This window comes from Piliocolobus tephrosceles, chromosome 12 (assembly GCF_002776525.5).
Source record: "Piliocolobus tephrosceles isolate RC106 chromosome 12, ASM277652v3, whole genome shotgun sequence".
NCBI lineage: Eukaryota > Metazoa > Chordata > Mammalia > Primates > Cercopithecidae > Piliocolobus > Piliocolobus tephrosceles.
Window position 1 is genome coordinate 64,591,222 of NC_045445.1, and position 17,584 is coordinate 64,608,805.

Genomic DNA, 17,584 nt, shown 5'->3' on the forward strand with positions numbered 1-17,584 from the left:
CCACACAATTGCAATCCTCCATAACCTTTTGTATAATCTTCATGATAGTGTTCACCTCTCTGAAATATTCAATTTGTGAGGCAAGTGGGAAAAAAGAAGGTATTTGCTGCTAACTACTAGTTACTATTCAAAAATAACAAAAGGGCTATAAACTCTCTGCTAATTTTATGGCATTAAATCAAAATTAACCCAGAAGTTGAAACTGCTGATTGTCATGACAAGTTTTTCAGTTCCTAAAATTATCATTTACAGTAATACAATTGTTAGAGTGCTTTTTAATGACATGTGTATTTGTTTTTACACGGCACTTATACAAATGACTCACAAGTTATTATAATATAACTTAATATAATATATAATATATAATTTAATATAACTCAAGTTATATTAAAAGTTATTATTTAGAATGACAAAGTTATTCTATTAAAAAGAGTTTTCCTATTTTAAAAAATACCTATAATGGTGCTTCATTTTCATTTTGCATTTATATTTATGAAATTCATTATACCTTTGAAATTCATGATTTTGTTCATTTAAAATCTCCCTATTCAGAAACTGCTTAATAAATTCCAAATGCAATTAGAAAGCAAAAATTTTATAATTCTAATTAGACTTAAAGCTATGATTTTATTTTTATTGTAAAATAGAAATAAAAGTCAATTCGAATGTAGGAGATCCTGTCTTATGTATAGAACCTTCTGCCGTAATTTTGTGTCTGTAGAAACCTATGGTTTAGTGTACCTTTATGGATCATTTATTTAAATTTCAATTGCATACTCTAATTTTCAGAGACTGAAGTGCTGCTAAACATTTTCATATAATAAGAAAGGCACAATGAACCTAAGACCACCTTGAGGATATTGGTTGCAGATTTGCAGATTTCAAATTCAAACTACTGTGAAATGTAGTTTATTGTATGAATGTATCAATGTAACCTAATTCCCATAATCGTATTATAGAGTAACTTATTAAAAGCCTACTTACACTACCATGGCACACTATTATTTGCTCAAATAAAGTATTTTGCTATTATAGTCAAGGTATATTAGTATATTGCATTTTCATATTTATTTGGAGAAAGGCTAAAAATGGTAAATATTTTTATACTGATATTTAACCCTTAAACACAGTTCCCTGTTTAAGTGAGTAAGAGTTTGTCTTACTATAAAATTATAAAATTATTTTTTAAAAAATCCAGGACCAAGCCTGATTTACAGCTTGCAATGGGAAATAGCAGATGCCTGTCTGAGGGAGGATGGAGGATGGGAGATGTGGGAGTCAATTATCAGCTCACTTCAGAATAATTATTTTTCCTCTCTGAGTTTTTTGTTTATCATAACCATTGCTTCAATGCCTTTTAAAATATGACATTTGTACCTTATTTGATTTATCCAATTGTTGCAATAGGAATTTGGGCCTTTCACCCTATACTGTATCTTACTTGAAACTAAATAAATGTAGCTACATTTGAATGTGCTTTGTTTTACTTAAATATACCTTAGGGAAATAAAAATGCAAAACACAAAATGAGGGAAGATATTCGCAACACACATATTGCAAATGACTAATATCTTGATTATATAAAAAAGAAGGCTAAAAAAAGGCAAAGAAGATGAAGTATTGGAGAGTAAGTGAAACAATTGGAATTTTCACAAAGCGCTAATGGAGGAATTAACTGCTGTAGTCATTTTGTTAAACTACTTTGTATTATCTACTAAAGCTTAACATGTGCACATCCTAAGACCTAACCATTCCTACAATAAAAATGCACACATATATTCATGAAAAAACATACACAACAATGTTCGTCAGGGTATTATTTATAATAAACCCAAATGGAAAACCACCCAAATACTCATCAATACCAGTTTGGATATATAAATTATAGTATATTCACAATGGAATATACACATAAAGTAATGAGAATTAATGATCTACAGCTATACAGAGCTGCTCAGATAAATCTGGCAAGCATAACAATAAGAGTAAGAATGCTTGTGAAACCAAAAAAAGGAAACAAAAGAGCAAATAAAATATGATTCCATGTATATAATGTTCAAAAGCAATAAACACCAAGCTTTGTTTTAGAATTCAGGAGAGTAATTACTATCAGGTTAGTATTGCTACAGTCTCGCAAATGCACCTTAATGTAGCAGGTTTCTCCATTCAGTATGATACTAGCTGTGGGTCTATAATATATGACTTTTATTATGTTGCAGTATTTTCTTCTATTCCCAGCTTTTTGACGATTTTTATAACAAATGGATATTGAATGTTATCCAATGCTTTTTTAGCATCAGTTGAAATTATTAAATGGTTTTTGTCCTTCATTCTGTTGATAAGATATACCATGTAGATTGATTTGCATATGTTGAGCCATCCTTGGCATTTAAGCTGTTTCTTCTTTAGGGGTCACCATAATTGCAGTAACTCTGTGGTTCTTACTGACTCACAGAGTTTCCACCTTGATAGTTTTGGATAAGATCTGGAGGAATTATCTACATTACCAGGCTGAGACTCCTATTCTCTTCCCTTACTTTTTCCCAAACAGAATCTCTCTCTATTTTGAGACACCCGGGGCTGTAGGTTTTGTGACACAAACACCTCTGTAGTCACCACCAGTGAGACTATGCTGAGTCAGATCTGAAGAAAGCATAGCATGGGATCTTACACAAGGCCTGCTGTAATCACTCACTGGCTACTGCCTATGTTTACTCAAGGCACCAGGGGTCTAAAAAGAGCATATGGCAAATCCTGTCAGGTCTGTGTCCTCACTTCAGGGTGGCAGCTTCCCTTAAACACCAGGTCTCTCCAGAGTTGCCATCTGGGAGCCAGGGACTAGAGTCAAGTTCCTTAGAAGTTTACCTGGTGTTCTGTTGTACTGAAGCTGAACTGGCACTCAAAACACTAGATGCAGTCCTACCCCCTTTTCTGTTCCCTTTCCAAAGGCAGAAGATCCTCACCTCATGGCCACCACCACCAACCCCATAGGCCTATGGGGAGAATTGCCAGACCATCACTGATGTTCCCTTAAGACTCAAGGTGTCTTAAGTCAGCTTGTGGTGACTGTTGCCTGGCCTAGAACTCACCCTCCAGGGCAGTGAGATCCCCTGTGTCCTAGGACAGCTCCAAAAATGCTATCCAAGAGCTGAGTCCTAAAATTTGGGACCTCAGGAGACTGCCTGGTGCTCTTCCCCAATACGTGCATGTTGGTACTTAAGTTGCAAGACAAAGTCTGCTTTACTTTTCCATTCACTGTTCTTAAGCGGGTGGAGTGTCTTCCCATAGCCACCAGAGCTGGGAATATGCTGAGTCTCACTTGAAGCAACAAGTCTCAGAGTCTCATCCACGGCCCTCTATATAGTATGTGGATATCACTGCTGGTTATTCAAGGCTCAAGGGCTCTTCAGTTATCAGGTGATACATCCTGCCAGGACTGGTTCCTTCCCATCAAGGCAGCAGGTTCCTTTCCGGCCCATGGTGTGTTTAGAAATGTTGCCTGTGAGTTAGGACCTGGAAAGGGGGTCTCACAACTCTGACTGATGCCCTGTCCTGCTGTGGCTTTACTGGTATCAAAAATACAAACAAAGTCTTCCCCTCTATTTCTTCTTTCTCTCCTCAAGTGGAGAGAAGGAGTCTCTTTTGGCGCCATGAGTTCTGCAGCCTAAGGTATTGTTTGTTTTTTTCTTTTTCATTTTTTTATTTTGAAACGAGGTCTCGCTCTTGTTGCCCAAGCTGGAGTGCAATGGCAACCTCAGCCTCCCGAATTCAAGCAATTGCCCTGCCTCAGCCTTCTGAGTAGTTGAGATTACAAGCACCCACCACCATGCCTGGCTAATTTTTGTATTTTTAGTAGAGATGGGGTTTCACTATGTTGGCCAGGCTGGTCTCAAACTCCTGACCTCAGGCAATCTTCCCACCTTGGCCCCCAAAGTGCTAGAATTACAGGCGTGAGCCACCAAGCTCAGCCCAGTCTAGGGTTTTTGGAGGGGTAATGCTAACATTCCCTTAGCCTCCCCAACTAGTATCTCAATAGGTAACATGGCCCTCCAGTACGCTGTCTCTGGACTCAGTTCAGCACTAGGACTCACCATAGGTGTTTCAGTCCTTGTGGCCTACATTGCTTTTCAAGTTTATTTAACACCTCAAGGCACTTTAGCAAGTGGTGGTGAGGGATGTGGGAACTCAAGTTCCCACTGCTGGTGTTAGTAATTCCCTTCTGGTTAGGGCTATTTTAAATGCTCCCTCCCTTGGTGGGCATCAGCTGAGTTTGGCGTGTTTTTTTTTTTTTTTTTTTTTCCCCATTATAATAGGACAACACTGAGTTTAATGCCTCACAAATGCCATGATCTCCCTCATCCTAGTGCACTGAAATGTTTCCACACCATGCCACCACTACCAGGGGATGGTGAATGGGTGGTGTTTTGGCTATTCAAGATTTTTTACCTACCCTTTCACTGCCTCTTTCAGTGATACAAAGTTAAAAACAGGTACTGCGTGTGCTCACTTGATTTTTGGTTCTTATGAAGGTTTCTTTTGCGTATATATTTGTTAAATTGGTGTCCTTGCAAGAGAGGCAATCATACCTCAAAGTATGAGAATCCTAAAACAAAACCTAAGAAACACCATTCTGGATATAAACCTTGGGAAAGAATTTATAACTAAGTCCTCAATAGCAAATGCAACAAAACCAAAAAATGGACAAGTGGCACCTAATTAAAGAGCTTATACACAGCAAAAGAAACTATAAACAGAGTAAAGAGACAACCTACAGAATGGGAGAAAATATTTACAAACTATACATCTGACAAAGGTCCTTCTATTCTGCCATCTTGCTCTGCTTCAAGTCTCACCTTGAACAGTTTTTGACCAATTTCAACCCAAGTAGTATCTCCAGCTCTGAGAAAGTTCCAAGTTGGCTAGATAAAAACAAACAACAATAATTCTTTGAGAATGAGGTAGTACATTTCCCACTACTACTAGAAAACCAGTACCAAACATTTCTTCCAGGAATGCAGCCTATTGTCTTCAAGGTCATCACCAAAGTGAGTAGTAGAGGATGGTACCAAAGTAAATAAAAATGCCACAAAGCTCTTTTACCAAGACTCAGCTGTTATTATTTTCTTCAATAATCACTCCCCTGGTTTCTGTAAGTTTTTATTACATTTGGGAGTTCTGAGAAAGTTGATTCTGATTGTTTTTGTTAGCTTTTTCTCTGTTTTTTGGGTGGGATGTAATTTTTGTGTTTCCTTTTTGGCTATTTTTTTCTAATATCATGTTACCTTAATAAATTTAAAATAATAGAAATCATATAATATATGTCCTTAGACTACAATGGAATTAACGTTTAAATCAATAGGACAAAAGCTGAAAACTTTAAAAAGATTTCAAGATTAAGCACTAAACTTTTAAATAACAAATGTGTCAAAGAAAAACACACAAGGTAAATTTTTTAAAAAATATTGTTAGGTAAATCAAAAGAAAAATACAACTTATAAAAATTTGTGGAAGGCATCAAAAGCAGTGAAGAGTGGAAAATGTATAGAATTAAATGCAAAAATTAGAAAATAACAAACCTCTGAAATCAATAATCAAAGTTCATCTTATAAAACTAAATAATAAAATGACAGTCATAGCCTAAAGAAAGTAAAATAATAAGTGACTTAAAGACTATAAATCAATAAAATTAAAAGCAAAAATAATATATAGAAAAAGGCAAAATCAAATCTGGTTTTTGAAAAGATAATACAATCTTTTAACCTCTAGCCAGGCTAGCCAAGAGGAAGAACAAAGAAATAAATTAACAATATTTTTAAAAAAATAAAGTCAGTCTACTAATCACAAATAATTGACAGTAACTCCCAAGAAGCTATAAGCAATTATAACATTGTCACAAAATATACTGTTAATATACAAAATTTGATGCCTAGGAATACATCTAACCAATAAGGTTAAAAAATCTCCACACACACACACACACAATAAAACATTGCTAAAGAAGTCGTAGGTGACATAAACAAAAGGAAAAGCCTTCTATGTTCCTGGATTGGAAGAATTAATGACATTAAAATGTCCTTACTGTCCAGAGCAACTACAGATTCAACACTATTCCTATCAAACTACCAATGTAATTTTTTTTCACAGAATCGGTAAAAACTATTCTAAGAATCACAGAGAAACAGAAAACATCCCAGATAGTCAAAGCATTCATGTAGAAAAACATCAAAGCCAGAGGCATCACATTACCCAAACTTCAAACTATACTATAAGTCTACAGTAACCAAAATACCACAGACACCTAGAAGAATGGAAGATAATATGTAACCCACAAATAAAACTGCACACCTACATTTATCTAATCTTCAACAGTCAATACAAATAATCAATGAGGAAAGGACTCCCTATTCAATAAATATTGCTGGGATAGCTAGCAAAGCATATACACAAGAATTAAACTGGACTCCTACATTTCACCATATATAAAAATAAACTCAAGATGCATGAAAAATTTAAATGTAATACCTCAAAGTATGAGAATCCTAAAACAAAACCTAAGAAACACCATTCTGGATATAAACCTTGGGAAAGAATTTATAACTAAGTCCTCAATAGCAAATGCAATAAAACCAAAACATGGACAAGTGGCACCTAATTAAAGAGCTTATACACAGCAAAAGAAACTATAAACAGAGTAAAGAGACAACCTACAGAATGGGAGAAAATATTTACAAACTATACATCTGACAAAGGTCTAATATCCAAACTTTATAAGTTATCTAAACAATTGAATAGGCAAAGAATAAATAAACCCATTTAAAAAATGGACAAAAGATATAAGAGAAACTTCTCAAAAGAAGACATACAAGTGGCCAACACACATATGAATAAATGCTCAACATCACTAATCATCAGAGAAATACAAATCATAGCCACAATAAGGTACTTTTTAATACCAGTCAGAATGTCTGTTATTAAAAAGTCAAAAAACAACAGATGTTGGTGAGGCTGCTGAGGAAAGGGAATGCTTGTATGCTGTATTAGTCAGGGTTCTCTAGAGGAACAGAACTAATAGGATATATGTATATATGAAAGGGAGTTTATTAGGGAGAATTGGTTTGTATGATCACAAGGTGAAGTTCCAGAAAGGCCATCTGCAATCTGCAGAAGAAAGAACCCAGTAGTGACTCAGTCCAAGACCAAAAGCCTCAAAAGCAGGGAAGCTGACAGTGAAGCCTTTAGTTTGTGGCTGAAGGCACAAGAGCCCCCGGCAAACCACTGGTGTAAGTCCAAGAGTCAAAAGGCTGAAGAACCTGGAGTCTGATGTCCGAGAGCAGGAGAAACAGAAGTAAGCATCCAGCACAGGAGAAAGATGAAAGCCAGAAGACTCAGAAAGTCAATTTATATTCCACTTTCTTCTGCCCACTTTTTTCTAGTCCTGCTGGCAGCCTATTGATGGTGACCACCATGCTTTGGGTAGGTCTTCCTCTCCCAGTCCACTTACTCATATGTCAATCTCCTCTGGCAACATCCCCACAGACACACTCAGAAGCAATACATTACCAGCTAGGTAGGAATTCTTCAATCCAGTCAAATTGATACCTAATATTAGCCATCACATACACCATTTGTGGGAATGTATATTCGTTCAGACTCTTTTGAGAGTAGTTTGGAGATTTGTCAAGGAACTTGCTATAATTTGACCCAGCAATCCCATTACTGCATATATATCCAAAAGAAAACAAATAATTATATCAAAAAGACACATGCAAGTGTATGTTTATCATAGCATTATTCACAATAGCAAAGACATGCAATCAACACAGGTGTCCTCTAACAGTGGATTGGATAAAGAAAATGTGGCACATATACACCATGAAATACAATGAAACCATAAAAATGATGGACATGGATGCATCTGGAGGCCATTACCATAAGCGAATTAGCACAAGAACAGAAAATCAAATACCACATGTTTTAAGATGGCAACAATAGATACTGGGGACTACTGCAAGGGACAATGGTTGAAAAACTGTTGGGTACTCTTCTCAGTGCCTGGGTGATAGAACCTTTCATACTGTAAACTTTTCAGCATTACGTAATATACACAAGGTAACAAACCTTTTGTGTACCACCTGAATCTAAAATAAAATTTGAAAAACAAAACAAAAAAATGGAATTTTTTAACAGAAATGAACACTTGGAATTATATGTAAAAAATATACTTTGCTTTACAACTTAAAAACAATGCAAAATCACCTAGGAGTATATTTAATAAAATATGTAGAGTACTTGTACACAGAAAACTACAAAACTCTAATGAAAAAAATCACAGATATAAATAAATGAAGAGATATTTCATATTTATGGATTAGAAAACTCAACATTGTTATGATGTGAATTTTTCCCAAATCGATGTATAGCTTTGACAGCAATGTGAAATAAAATTTCAGGAAGATATTTTGTGGTTTTTGAAAAATTAATATTAAAGTTTATATGAGATGGCAAAGGACTCTTTTTTTTTTTTTTTTTGGAGGTGGAGTCTTGCTCTGTTGCCTGGATTGGAGTGCAGTGGCTCAATCACGGCTCACTGCAACCTCTTCCTCCTCGGTTCAAGTGACTTTCCTGCCTCAGCCTCCTGAGTAGCTGGAACTACAGGCATGTGTGGCCATGTCTGGCTAATTTTTGTATTTTTAGTAGAGACGAGGCTTCACCATGTTGGCCAGGTTGGTCTCGAACTCCTTTTTTATTTTTTTTTTATTTTTTTTTGAGACGGAGTCTGGCTCTGTCGCCCAGCCTGGAGTGCAGCGGCCGGATCTCAGCTCACTGCAAGCTCCGCCTCCCGGGTTCACGCCATTCTCCTGCCTCAGCCTTCCAGGTAGCTGGGACTACAGGCGCCCGCCACCTCGCCCAGTTATTTTTTTGTATTTTTTAGTAGAGACGGGGTTTCACCATGTTAGCCAGGATGGTCTCGATCTCCTGACCTCGTGATCCGCCCGTCTCGGCCTCCCAAAGTGCTGGGATTACAGGCTTGAGCCACTGCGCCGGGCTGGTCTCGAACTCCTAACCTCAGGTGATCCACCCACCTCAGACTCACGAAGTGCTGGAATTAGAGGTGTGAGCCACCATGCCTGGCCAGGACTCTTAATAACCAACAAAATCCTGAAGAAAAAGAAAAAAACTGCAGGTATGACATACCTAACTTCAGGCACAGTATAAAGATACTGTAATTGAGACAACATTTCATTGGTAAAATAATAGACATATAGATTAATGGGACATAATAGAGAATTCAGAAATACACGCATAGAAATATAGTCAACTGGTCTTTGTCAAGAAAAAAGGAAGTTGAATGGAGAAAGAATAATTTGTCAACAAAGAGTCCTGGAATAATTGGACATACATTATGTAAGAAAAAAAGTAATCTAGGCACTATCTTTATGCCTTTCACAAAAATGTAATCAAAATGAATCAGACCTAAAGGTAAAATGCAAAGCTATAAAACTGATGGAAGAAAACAAGAGAAAATATAGATGGCCTTTGCTTTTAGATGACTTTTTAAGCCACAACACCAGAAGCAGAATCCATAAAAGAAAAATTGATAAATTGAACTTTATTAAAATGTAAAATATCTGCTGCATAATTTATGTGGTTCGGACATTGAACGGAGAAGTTAAATACTAGAAAAACAATATATCTAATAAAGGACATGTGCCCAAAATATACAAAAATGGTGGTAACTGAACAATGAGAAGCAAGCAACTCAATTAGTAAATGGGCAAAAGACTATGCAAACATGCCATGAAAGAAGATGGTAAATAAGCAAGTGAAAAGATGTTCAAGTCATATGTAATTAGGTAAATGCAAATTAAAAGAATGGGATACAACTATGCACTTAATAAAATAGCTAAAATTATAAAACTGACTATACAAAATATTGACAAGGATGTTACTATGGTTTGAAAGTTTGTATCCCTCAAGATTCATATTGAAACTTAATTTCCAGTGTAACGGTATTAAGAGGTGGGGCCTTTAGGATGTTATTAGGCCATGAGGGATCTGCCTTCCCAGATGAGATTAGTGTTCTTTTAATATAGGCTTGATGTAGAGACTATGGCCCCCCCCCCTTTTTTTTTTTTTTTTTTGCCCTACCATACCTTCTGCCTTATGAAGACACAGCGTACAAGGCACTATATCAGATGCAGAGACCAGGGCCCCTAAAGGGCACCTAACCTGCCAGTGCCTTGATTTTGGACTTAGCCTTCAGAACTGTGAGGAAATACGTTATTATTTATAAATTACTTGGCCAGTCTCAGGTATTTTGTTGTAACTCCACAAATGGAGTAAAACAAATATGGAGCAATGGGAATTTGTTTTTTTTGTTTTCTTTTTTTAATTATACTTTAAGTTCTGGGGTACATGTGCACAATGTGCAGGTTTGTTACATAGGTATACATGTGCCATGTTGGTTTGCTGCACCCATCAACTCATCATTTACATTAGGTATTTCTCCTAATGCTATCCCTCTCCCAGCCCCCCACCCCCTGACAGGCCCCAGTGTGTGATGTTCCCCACCCTGTGTCCATGTGTTCGCGTTGTTCAAATGCCATTTGAGAGTGAGAACATGTGGTGTTTGGTTTTCTGTCCTTGTGATAGTTTGCTAAGAATGATGGTTTCCAGCTTCATACATGTCCCTGCAAAGGACATGAACTCAATCTTTTTTATGTCTGCATAGTATTCCATGGTATATATGTGCTATATTTTCTTAATCCAATCTATCATTGATGGACATTTGGGTTGGTACCAAGTCTTTGCTATTGTGAATAGTACCACAATAAACATATGTGTGCATGTGTCTTTATTGTAGAATGATTTATAATCCTTTGGGTGTATGCCCAATAATGGGATTGCTGGGTCAAATGGTATTTCTAGTTCTAGATCCTTGAGGAAACGCCATACTGTCTTCCACAATGGTGGAATTAATTTACACTCCCACCAACAGTGTGAAAACATTCCTATTTCTCTACATCCTCTCCAACATCTGTTGTTTCCTGATATTTTAATGACTACCATTCTAACTGGCATGAGGTGGTATCTCATTGTGGTTTTGATTTGCATTTCTCTAATGATCAGTGATAATGAGAGTTTTTTCATATGTATGTTGGCTGCATAAATGTCTTCCTTTGAGAAGTGTCTGTTCATATCTTTTGCCCACTGGGAATTCTTAATCATTGCTGGTGGGAATGCAAAATGATTCAGGTAGTTTGGAAGACAATGTGGCAGTTTCTTACTAGTCTAAAAATAATCATACCACATGATCTAGCAATGGTGCTCTTAGGTATTTATCCAACTGAGTTGAAAATTTATGTCCATACAAAGAAGTGCAAAAAATGTTTATGGAAGCTTCATATATAATTTCCAAAAATGAGAAACAAGATTTTCTTCAAGATAATGAATGCATAAACAGACTATAATACATCTATAGGTTGAAATATTATTTGGCAAAAAATAAAATAAATTAACTATAAAGCAATCAAAAGACATGGATAGACCTTAAAAGGATAGTATAGTATAAGATAAGTCAGTCTGAAAATGCTTTATACTTTAAAATTCCAGTTATGTGACACTTTTTAAAAAGCAAAACTATAAAGACAGTAAAAAGGTTTATGGTTGCCAGAGGTTTTTTGAGAAAGGTAGAGAAAGCAAAGGTGACAAAAAGCGAATTTTTAGAGCGATGAAATTAATTAGTGTGATACTGTAATAGTCGACACATGCCATTATGTCTTTGTCAAACCCATAGAACTTTATACTATATAGAGTAAACTTTAAATGTATACATATATAAAAATAATTAAGAAGGTCAGAAGGGCTGGGAAAGAATGCAGACTGTAGCAAGATCTAACTGTATTATCAATGTCTGAAACAGCCTCACTGAAGAGGGTAGAGGAATAAGATACTGACCTAAGTTACTTAGAAAATGAACAGAGAATGCAAAGCTAAATGAGAAAACGGACTTGCCGATAAGTACTGTACTCTTGTTAACCATGTTAATATTCATAGAAGTGTATATTAGTCCATTCTCACATTGCTATAAATAAATACCTGTGACTGGGTAATGTGTATATATATATATGTGTGTGTGTGTGTGTGTGTCTATTTATATATAATATATATGTGTGTATATATAATATATATTCAGGTACCTCACACTTATATATATATATACAATTATATATATAAATTACAAATAGATATGTGTGTATATATATAAACTATATATATATATATATATATATAGTTTAGTTTGCTCATGGTTCTGCAGGTTGTACAGGAAGCATAACAAAATCAGCTTCTGGGGAGGCCTCAGTGAACTTACAACCATGGTGGAAGGCAAAGGGTAAGCAAGGCATCGCACATCATGGAAACAGGAGCAAGGAGTAGGGGGGTGCTACACACTTTTAAACAGCCAGATATCAGGATAACTCACTCACTATCTCTAAGACAATACGAAGGGAAACAGTGCTAAACCATTCTTGAGAAATCTGCCTCCATGTTCTAATCACCTCCCACCAGTCCCACCTCCAACAATGGGGATTACAATTCAAATAATATAATATTTGGTAGGGACACTGATTCAAACCATAATGTTTTGCCTTTTGTCCTCCAAATCTCATTTCCTTCTCAGATTGCAAACTAAAATCATGCCTTCCCAACAGTCTCCCAAAGTCTTAACTCACTCCAGAACTAACTAAAAATTCTAAAGTCCAAGTTCTCATTTAAGACAAGGTTAGAAGTCCCTTCCACCTATGAGCTTGTACAATCAAAAAATGTTAGTTACTTCCAAGATACAATGGGAGTATAGGCACTGGGCAAATACTGTCTTTCAAAAAATGAGAAATCAGCCAAAAAAAAAAAAAAAAAACAAAAACAAAAAGGAGGGGACTCCAGGCCCTATGCAAGTTCAAAATCCAGCAGGGCAGCCATTGAATTTTAAAGTTCCAAAATTATCTTTGAACCCATGTTTCATGTCCAGGGCACTCTGATGCAAGGATTTGGCTCCTGCAGTCTTGGACAGCTCTGCTCCCTTGGCTTGGCAGGGTTCAGTCCTCATGGCTGCTCTCATGGACTGGTGTTGAATTCCTGTGGCTTTTCCAGGTGCATGGTGCACCTTTCAGTGGCTCTACCATTCTGGGGTCTGGGATATGGTGACCCTTTTCTCATGGCTCCACTAGGCAGTGCCCAAGGAGAAACTCAGTATGGGAACTCCAATCCCACATTTCCCCTCCACAATTTCCTAGTAGAGGGTCTCCATGAGGGCTCTGCCCCTACAGCAGGCTTCTGCCTGGATATCCAGGCTTTTCAATACATGTTCTGAAATCAAGGCAGAGGCTCCCAAGCTCAACTGTTGTACTCTGCACCACAGGCTTGACACCACTTGGAAGCTGCCAAGGATTATGGCTTGCACCCTCTGAAGTAGTATCTTGAGCTGTACCTTGGCCCCTTTGAGCCACAACTGGAGCTGGAGTGGCTAAGATGCGGGGAGCAGTGTCCTGAGACTGTGCAGGGCAGCTGGGCCTACAGCCTGGTCTACAAAGCCATTATTTTGTCCTGGACCCTGGGGCTTGTGATGGGAGAGGTTGCCGTGAAGATCTCTAAAATGCCTTGAAGGTCTTTTATTTTTTATTTTTTTTTGTCTTGGCTATTAGCACTGGCCTCCATTTTACTTATACAAATTTCTGAAGCCTGCCAGAAATACTTCCCAGAAAATGAGTTTTTCTTTTCTACTACATGTCCAAGGAGAAAATTTTTTAAACTTACATTCTGCTTCCCTTTTAAATATAAGTTCCAATTTCAGGTCATTTCTTTGTTCACGCATATGAACATAGGCAGATAGAATCAGCCAGAGAACATCTTGACCACTTTGCTACTAAGAAATTTCTTCCACCAGATACCCTAAATCATCACTCACAAGTTCCAAAAATCACTAGGGCAAGGGGCACAATGTCTCCATGTTCTTTGCTAAAGCATAACAATTGTGACCTTTGCTCCAGTTCCTAATAAGTTTCTCATCTTCATCTGAGACCACCTCAGCATGGTCTTTATTGCCCCTATCACTATCAGCATTTTGGTCAAAGCCATTCAACAAGTCTCTAGGAAGTTCCAAATTTTCCCTCATCTTCCTGTCTTCTTCTGAGCTCTACACACTCTTTCAACCTCTGCTGTTACCCAGTTCAAAAGTGGCTTCCACATTTTTAGGTACCTTTATAGTAATACACCACTCTTGGTACCAATATTCTGTATCAGTTTTTCCTCACATTGATATAAAGAAATGCCTCAGACGGGTAATTTATAAGGAAAAGAGGTTGAGTTGGCTCATGGTTTTGCAGGCTGTACAAGAATCATAGTAATATCAGCTTCTGGGGAAGCTTCAAGGAACTTACAATCATAAGCAGAATGTGAAGGGGGTATGAGGCATCCTACATGGTGGTAGCAGGAGCAAGAGAGAGAAGGGGGAGGTGCTACACACTTTATACAACCAGATGTCATGAGGACTCACTATACCAAGACAATACCAAGGTGGACGATGCTAAACCATTCACTAGAAACCTGCCTCCATGATGTAATCACCTCCAACCAGGCACACCTCCAACATTGGAGATTATGATTTAACATGAAATTTGATGGGAACACATTAAAACCATATCAGGGTGTTAGCCAACAATTCTGATACTGCTATACACGTATATTAAAATTGAACAATTACATAAATGTGTAGCAGATGGTGGGAGTCAGGTTGTGCTTTTGTACTGGAAAGTTATGGGAAAACAAGAACAGGCTGAAATAATCCATATGGTAAGGCATTAGAGTTGGATGCATCAGAAAATAAACATGTTTAACTAAATGTAGAGACAGATGGTAAAATAGAGACATATTTATACATATGTGTATATAAATAGTTCTTTGCTCTGTCAGCAGAGTGCCTAAAAGATATATTATCCTAGCAGCAACAAGACAGCTAGGGCCTAGGTCTTGGTTCCATTTTCTCTTCAAAAGATCCAGGACTTCTTTGAGAAATGGCTGATACCAGGATTGCAGTAGGAAATATAAAAGATGAGCCTAAAGATTCGAGTAGTGCCAGAAAATATGGGCGTGTTCAAAAACAAAGTAACATTGATGGAGTTATGTCAAAGGGATACAGAAGTCAAATGAAAATCTCTAAGTAGCCAAACCTGGCACAATTCAATCAATAGAATAAATAAAGTAGTACTGCAGTATAACACAAAGTCTAAAATAAATATCTATGAGTTCAAACAGAAATAAATGAATTATTGAATAAATTAAAATTGAGGGAAAGAGGCAAATCTTCCATCTTGGAATCCAGATGATTTATGTAAACAGTGCACTCTAAAGGAAGTAGAATATAACTTCCCATTCCTTAAATGTGGACTGCGTGTAGTTACTGTTCTCTAGAGTGTACTATATCTTAAGGAAATAAAATTAATTTTAAAGTGGAGAAACCTTAAAACTAATACTTCAGCTAGGTAATCAAGATCAACATAACTACTCATAAATCAAGTACATACCTAGATATAATATGAGAAAAATTCCACTTTGTCTCTGTGATCTTTTCCTTCTAAACCTGTAACATCAATCTAATCATGAAAATAGAATCGTGGGGAATAAAACATCAGACAAATTCTAATAGGGGAATATCCTGACCCGTGGTAAAGAAAAATATATGCAAATATTTGTATTAGCGTTTTCCAGAGAAGCAGATCCAATAGGATATAAAGAGAGATGTGTAGAAAGAGATTTATTCTGAAAGATTGGGTCATGTGTTTTTGGGGAATAAGAAGTCCTATGATCCGCCATCTGCAGTCTGGAGGCCTAGGAAAGTCAGTGGTATAGTTCCAATTCAAGTCCAAAGGCCTGAAAACCAAGAGAGCTCGTAGTGTAAGTATCTTCAGTCTGAGAGGGAATGCCTGAGATCCAGGGCACTGATATCCATAGGCAGAAGAAGATGGATATCCCAGCTCCTGAACAGTAAATTTGACCTATCTCCATTTTTTTTTTTTGTCGTTGTTCTTTATGGGCCCTCATTGAGTTGAATGAGGCTTGCACACATTGGTGAGGGTAATCTTTTTTTTTTTTTTTTTTTTTAATGCAGTGTACTGATTCAAATGATAATCTCTTCCAGAAATACCTTTATAGACATGGCTAGAAATAATGTTTACCAGCTATCAGACATCTATTAGGCAAATCAAATTAACACACAAAGTTAACTACCACACTTTTTAAAACCATAAGGAAGAATGTATTCGGGACTATTGCAATAAATGTTAAGATCATCACGATAAGGGAGAGAGATTGATTTCAGCTCTGTATATAGCTTAGATATCTGGGAAGTTATAGCCAGTGAACTGTTAAGGGGTCAAAGGATGAAGAATTACCACAAAAGACAATAGGAAAAAGATATTTTTGCTGAACCAATTTAAGATTATTGCTGAACGCAGGGCAGTGTGACAAATATCAAGAGTGGGAAATACTTTCCAAAATTACTCAGGAGCATTTTTGCTAAAACTAGGCTATGCAGGCCTGACCAGGATGGGGGCCAAGGTTGAGGCCTAGTCCAGAAGAAAGCTCAGAAAACCCTGACTGAAGTTTTATCAAGAAGAGAGTCTGTTCAGTGCTCCTATCAAAGTAATAAAAAATAAAGTCTGAGACAATGTTAAAGCCAAGAATAACCTAAGGAAACAGGACAATCAAAGCTAATGTGGTATCCTGAATGGAATCTTGAAGTACAAAAAGGCCATTAGGTAAACACTAAGGAAATCTGAATAAAATATGGAATTTGGTTAATTCATTAATTAAAAAATGCACCACACTAATGTAAGATATCAATAATGGAATTGTGCAAGTCAGGGAATGGGGAGGTATACAATTAATCTCTCTTCCATTTTTTTATAAATCTAAAGCTACTCTAAAAAAAATAGTCTATCAAGTAAAATGAAAAAAGAGAGAAACATGTATTTATGCCCTACTAACCAACTCATGGGTCTCCTGAGTATAGTTTTATTTTGTACAATTAATTAGTAAGCCATTAGTATGCCCAGAACTATTCAAGGTTTTATGGAAGATTCTATATACATACACTACGGCTTGTGCCCTCAAGAAGATTGAAATCAACATATCCTCATTATTCACCTATAGACTGTGGATGCAGCAACAGACCTAAGGAAATTAGGAAAGTTTGCCGTTAGATTTCTTGTCCTTTAGATGCCACTCCCCCTACCACCACATACTAATCCACATACATGCCTATTTCTTCTGCTTTTTCTTAAACATTATCTCATGTTGATGTTCACTCAAGTTGACATTCTCTGAGACTGATTTATGTAGGATTTGATACTGTCCTTTCTAACTTTTGACCTTCATTCTTATACCTGGTTACATGAGCTTCTTTTCCACTTTAAGAAAGGCAAGGTACACCAGAAGTTGTCTTTACTATGGAGATGTGCTGCTTTCCCCAGTGTTATATTCTGGACACTTAATTTTAATTTGAAAACTTTTTATGACTCTCATCTAC